This window comes from Belonocnema kinseyi, chromosome 1, assembly GCF_010883055.1.
Source record: "Belonocnema kinseyi isolate 2016_QV_RU_SX_M_011 chromosome 1, B_treatae_v1, whole genome shotgun sequence".
NCBI classification, from domain to species: domain Eukaryota; kingdom Metazoa; phylum Arthropoda; class Insecta; order Hymenoptera; family Cynipidae; genus Belonocnema; species Belonocnema kinseyi.
The window spans coordinates 141,215,429-141,222,759 of record NC_046657.1 but is presented as its reverse complement, the minus strand read 5'-3'; positions in this window follow the sequence as shown (position 1 = coordinate 141,222,759).

Below are 7,331 nucleotides of genomic sequence, written 5' to 3'. Positions count from 1 at the left end.
CAAAATGTGTAGCCAGCGAGGGCGCATACTTTGAATAAAATATTTGTCATCATTCTCTTGAAATAAATGTGTTTTTTTCTTGAAAAAATACCGGTTTCATATTTATACACCTGGTACATAAATCTATCGCCTAGCAGTCGGGAGTGCTATCCACTGCGCTAATCCGACAAATCGAAACTCTATGAAAAAGCCATCTTCATAAGCTACAGTTCAGAAAAGTTAAAACAACAATTTTTCAACTCTTTTTTCTCGTTAATCTTTTTATCAACATACGGCATCAAATCCATATAAAATAAACTAACTGTTCACGGAAATATAAATAAAATAATTTTTAAATAAATTTTTTAAATCGACTACAATTTTTCTTCGTGTATATTTTATTTCTTCGCGTTTAAGGCCATTTTAAAATTTCTGGTAATAACATTTAAAATTTTAAATTTAATTAAATTAATTTAATTTAAAATTTAAAGCATTTAAAATTTCTATCGACGGAATTCAGAAATTTTACCACGTTGCGCAACAATTTTCTTAATAACAATTTTCTTTAAATCTTGGTGCAACGTTTTGCTTTTTAGGTGTTTTAGACTATTGTACAACGATTAAGACATACATACAATGTGATTTTTTCGGAACATTAAAAATTTTTCATGAAAGTGAAACTTTGCATATTTTCGTTAAAAAAAGTAATAGAAACAAAAATGTTTTCACCTTAATTGTATAGTCAATATCTCGACATTTTAAAAGACACTGACGGCATTTATAGACGTGTTTTTTTGTTTAAGTCTATTTTTGTACTAATGGCATAGTGCCGCCCCGGTCGTGCAGCCAACGGTCTGCCATACTTGGCGAACACCTGTGCCAAAATTACACCAGTAATAAAGGTAAGTACGGGGCCACTTGTAAACCAGTAAGATGCCTAACGTTGGTGGAACTCTTGTTTGAGTATTTTACTGGAAATATGTATCAGTACTGCGCCAGTAGTCGATCCAGTATCACGCCAACCATTGGCGGAACTCTTGTGCCGGTATTGCATCAACGGCGATGGTCCGTACTGGGCCAGTTGTAAAGCAGTATAATGCCAGCCGTTCGTTGAACTCTTGTTTCAGTATTTTACCAGTAATACGTATCAGTACTGCAAAAGTAGTATATCAGTATCACGTCAACCGCTAGCGGAACACCTGTGCCCATAATACGCCAGTAATAAAGGTCAGTACGGGGCCAGTTGTAAATCAGTATAATGCCAACCATTTTTTGAACTCTTGTGTCAGTATGTTACCAGTAATATGTATCAGTACTGCGCCAGTAGATTACCAGTATCACGCCAACCGTTGGCGGAACTTCTGTGCCGGTATTTGACCAAAGCTGACGATCAGTACTGGGCCAGTTGTGAACCAGTATGGCGCCAACCGTTGGCGGAATTCCTGCGTCGGTATTCTACCAATAATGACAGTCAGTACTGAGCCAGTAGTAAACCAGTACTCTGCCGGTGGTTGGCACAGTACTAACAGACAGTACTGGTATTTATTCTGAATTATAACTGGTTTTGTACTGCGCCGGTCGTGAACTCTGGTTAATATCCGAATTTTCCCCCTGGGAAGTGGGGACTTTCGACAACATTGATTACGAACTTGATGTCAAAATTTGGAAATTCAAAATGCCAAATAGATTATAGTGGTCACAATTTAACCATTTTTGTCAAATAAAACATATCACAAGAAACTTGTGTGTGTGTGTGTCTGTGCCTCTATGAATCCATTCAGACAATCATATTTATTAAATTAAGTAGAGTTTTTTAAAATACATTTTGCGTACGTCGAAGTATCATTCTTCTTTTTAAGACCAATGGAAAAAGTATCACGCAGAGGGGAGGGGGGGGGGATTTTCTGAAAAAGGTTTCGCCTATTTTGTGAATGGTCCCTAATAAATACGTTACAATACGATACTTTTAACTGCAACTATCTTGTAAGCTATATGAGAGATTATAAGAACAGGTTGTCATTTTTTAGTTTTAAGTACCCCGCAAACTACATTAATAGATATCAATCCATAAACATATAAATCAATAGTTTCTATAGTGGCATTCCACGCAAATATTTTTACGTAAAATCGACGTGAATGGTTTGAAATTTCCATGTAGATTTCCACGTTCTTGAATAATTTCACTTGAACATTCACGTAAATTTCCATGCTTATATTTTCATTATGGTTATTACCAGTTTAGTATTAGATGCAGGTTATTGAGGTCTACTATAATCTTATGAAATTTAGATAAATTAGATATTATTTAAATTAGATATTTGCATCATTATGTAAAGTTTATGCCACCCTTATTCTTCTTTCGTATGTAAGTGAAGAAATGTGTGTTGTTTCTATCAGAAATGAAAAATCAAGCGTATTAAACACATATTTCGAAACTGAATACGAAGCTTGGAAAAGTAAAATGGACTCCAGAGGTGGGCAGCGACCGGCGTCGTCGATCGATAAAAGCGTCGCGACGCTGGGCGTGTCCGTTACTAACCTCCCCTCCGAGTCGCGTCGACCGAATACTCCAGCGCAATCTCTTATCCGCTATTTCAATAAAAGCATTATGGAGGAGGAAAATGAAAGAAACAAATCCGGCCAGAAAGATACACCTGTCTTTTCGAATGTTATCAATCGGCTTAAAATTAAAAAGTTCCTAATATAAATAATTGTTGGAAGATATTATTTCTATGTTTACCAATATTAGAATCCTTTAATAACAACGTTGTCGGAGTGGAAAGTACGGAGAGAACTCTTCGGTGAAAGTAGTTTTTAAATGCAAGAACAGATGTGCTGAAGCCTCGATGGCGTAATTATTCACTCACACATTATAGTGGCGGCTCCGGTTCAGATCCAGGCTGAAGCACATTTTTTCTTGTTCCTCGGACAAATAATTTGTTCTCACAAATCGTAATATTTTGAAATTTGCAAGTAAAGTTCACAGCACACCTTAATTAAAGCACATCATTGCCTGGAATTCAGATCTCATTCCCAAATCGAGTCTAGGGTAATGTACCCAATTGTTGGCAGGTTAAGGTGAACTTCAGACTTTGAGGAAGAAATTAATGTCAAAAATTTTATGTGTGATAAATGTAATAATAATTTATACAGTGCTTATTTGATAGGGTATATCAAATGCTGAGCTTTATTCGCCACAATATATATTACAAAATGGAAAAATAATTAAAATAAGCTCGTTAGCGTGAAAATGCAGTTCTTGGCAGGGTTGACGCAATTTTTGGCACTAAGAATTGAATAGTCAGGAGAAATATTTTTTATTCATTATTTTTAATTTACAAACAAATAGTCTGGCTTAAATTACTCAATTATTAGCTTCTCTTCAGTTCGAATTCTTAGGTGGTGGTCGTCGACTTCTTTTGACTGTTTTAGCAGAATCAGCAGGACAGGTACTTTTCGAAAATTGATTTTCTTAGTTATTAGTGTATTTGGCTTCTAAGTTACTTTTTAAGTAACTCCTTTAGCAGAATCAGTAGAATCGTTAATATTCTAATATTGATTTTATTTTGTCCTTAGTCCTCTTGGTTTTTAACATTTTTCTTTTTCTATCTCCTTCAGCTTTTTCTAAAATTTCTTTTCGCAATCTTCTTTCTTGCTTTCTAGCTTCCTTAGTTTCAGCTTTATCTTTTTGCAAATGAATTTTCCTAATTCTTCATCTCTTCATGCCTAAGATATTAAAGCATAGATTCCTTTTCCTTCATTTGTCTTAGTATTCAGTTTGGGGTTCGAGTTTAAGGAAATAATCTTGTATGTTCTCGTTTTTCACGAATTTTAAAGCAATTTCTTGGCCAAGTTAGGATGAAAAGCGCTTTGAAACTGAACCGAAATTTTATTACAAAAAACTTCTTTTCTATGTAAACTATTCAATTCAGCCTTATCGCTATTTTACACATTTTCATCAGAAGTGTTAAAAATTACATCCCAAGATTTTTTTCTAAATGAAGGGTTACACGGCAAATGGGCGTAAGTGCCAAACCCCTAATTTTACAGGAGAACTAAAAAACTGTCTTTCACGCAAATAATCTTGAACAAAAAAGAAGCATCCTTCTCCGAGGTATTAAATGAGCCCTAATTAAGCCCTTAATTCCGGCAGACGGCATACAATGTTTAGGCACGGTCCAAGAAAATCAAAACTGCCGATGTACTTTATTCTCAGTTTAATGTCACATTCCTTTACAGGGTAGCTTTCGAGTGTAAGGGGTGGTGGTTTTTGGAAAAAGGTTTGATGTTTTCTGCCGGTTAGAAAATATTAAAAACTGATCAAATACTTTTTCTTGCACATTATCAGCTATTTTGGGTGAGGGGTAGTTTTCCAATGTTAAGGGATGTTTTTGGAAAATTGCACAGCCACACAAAAAAAGTGTGCGGATCTGGTAACAAGCCACACGTATTCCTATGAATTTTGGGGAGCTGAATTCAAATTCGGTATCAAAAATCATCCATCACGTCATGGTTGAGCCATAATCTCAAAAAATGACGAAAAGTCATGCACTGAGGCAAATAAATTTCAAAATAATGCCAGTAATGCAAATTTTCACTTCAAAAACATGTCGACAACTGTGAAGGATCAACTCTTGCCTAATATCAACTTATTTAACATAACTTTACCCAACAGAACCTGACCTCACCTAACCTGAATTAACAGAAATTTATTGAACTACACGTAAAGCTCTGGAAGCATATTTTCCCAGTAGCAAATGTGTGCTACATCGAATGGGTCAACTCGAGCCTAACCTAGAAATAAATCTAACCTAGCATAACCTAACCTAACCTAACCTCACGAAACACAATTAATCTGATTGTGTTGTCCCGTTGTGTTTGCTGTACCATTTGAATCAGCTTGGGCTTAACCTGCAAAGAGGTCAAACCTATCCTAACCTAAAAAAACCTGACCTAACCTAACCTAACTTAACTTCACGTAACACAAGTAAACTCATTGTGTTGTCCCGTTGTGTTTGCGGTACCGTTTCATTCAGCTTCGGCTTAACCTACATAGAGGTTTAAACTATCCTAACCTAACAAAACCTGACCTAACCTAATCTAGCCGAATGAAATTCAACCACACGTGTAGCTATGTAAGTGTACGGTTATCAGTTTAAAATGTGTGCTATATTTAATAGGTTAACTCGATCTTAACCTAGAAATGAATCTAACTTAACAGAACATAACGAAATTTTGCTTAACGCAACACAAGTTAACTTAAGTGTTCCCGTTGTAAGAAAATAAAATTCATTTCATTGTACTACAGGTGGTTAAAAATTTAGACGCACATTACTCATTTGAAGAAACTTAGAACTACAAGTTGAATTGACCCTATTTCAATTAACCTGACAATGTTTGTATCAATTAAAATGTAGAACTGTAACTTAAACATGCAAATGAATAAGAGTTTTATTCAAAAAATTTTTCTCTCTGCTTTTCTTAAACTTAAGGGATATATTTATACTATACACAAGAACAGGGTTGCCAGCGTAATCGGTTAGGTTGGGTCGGGTTTTGTTAGGTTAGGATAGGTTAAACCTCTATGTAGGTTAAGCCGAAGCTGAATGAAACTGTACCGCAAACACAACGGGACAATACAATCAGTTTAATTGTATTTCGTAAGGTTAGGTTAGGTTAGATTAGGCTAGATTAAATTTATTTATAGGTTAGGCTCGAGTTGACTCATTCGATGTAGCACACATTTGCTACTGGGAAAATATGCTTCCAGAGCTTTACGTGTAGTTGAATAAATTTCTGTTAATTCAGGTTAGGTGAGGTCAGGTTCTGTTGGCTAAAGTTATGTTAAATAAGTTAATATCAGGCAAGGGTTGATCCTTCACAGTTGTCGACATGTTTTCGAAGTGAAAATTTGCATCACTGGCATTATTTTGAAATTTATTTGCCTCAGTGCATGATTTTTCGTCATTTTTTGAGATTATGGCTCAACCTTGACATGATGGGTGATTTTTGATACCGAATTTGAATTCAGCGCCCCAAAATCCATACGAATACGTGTGTCTTGTTACCAGATCCGCACACTTTTTTTTGTGTGGCTGTGTTGTTTTGGGGGCGCTGGAGGGCCTGTAATACGCCTTCAATTCTGATGTATATCCACTTTTATCACTGGTGCATATTGAGTGCACTTTAGCATCACTTTTGTATCAGGCGCAGTGTTTTAATGTTACGGGATGATTTTTGAAATATTATTTTGGATGCGAGGGAGAGCCGAAAATGTTCCTTCAATTTAGGTGTACTCAATTTGATGATTAGTGCATGTTTAGTGCACTTTATCAGAACTTTTGAATAAGGGGTAGTTTATAATATGGGTTGTTTTTGAAAATTTTTGATACTGCTAGCTTTGGTAAACAGGAAAAACTGGGATTTCCATTAGATCCCATTTTGGTTCCAAAGGAGCTGTAATCAAAATGAACCTCACTTACTGAAAAGGAACCCAAAAAGATAAATAAGCTGTAAATGACACCTTAGTTGGTGCATTAAAGGATCCTGATTGCAATTGAGCCTATTTATAATGAAACTATTTTTCACTTTGCTCACTTCGAGATTTTGTTTAATTTGATATAATTTTCACCTTAAAGCACACATGTAGTCGAGTTCTGGTGGACATATTATAACGTAATGAAGATAATTAAACTACAAACTATTACCGCAATTAAAATATAGATATAATGACTTGATAAATATAATTTGCAGGTTATGTAGCAAGTTATATGAAAGAAACTTTTCGTCTCAAACCATCGGTCAATAACTGTAAATCGATCCCTAACTTACCATAACTACTTTGCAAACGTTTGATTTGTGAATGCGCCTTCATGTTATTTTCAAGAGCGCTCTAAACGAATGCTTTTAGCTCTGTACAGTTTTCCATTAGAGGTTGAATGTACCATGCATTTTTTTTTAAATGCAGAGCCCAAAATTCGGCTTTTGGGTATTATATAAGCCCTAAATGAGCCCTTAATTATGGCATAGGCCTGACGGTCTTTGGAAAAAGTGATACTTTCAGCTTTACTTATCCCATTTATTCGCCAAGGACAAGTAGTCGCTGGGACATCTAAGTAGTCGCCAAACAAGTTCCCAGCACTTTTAGTTACCGAAACGTTATGTTATAAATCTTAAAAAAATAAACATGAGAGACCAAAGATATATAACATTATTATATTATATTACATTACATTATATTATAGTATATTATATTATATTATATTATATTACATTACATTACATTACATTACATTACATTACATTACATTACATTACATTACATTACATTACATTACATTACATTACATTAC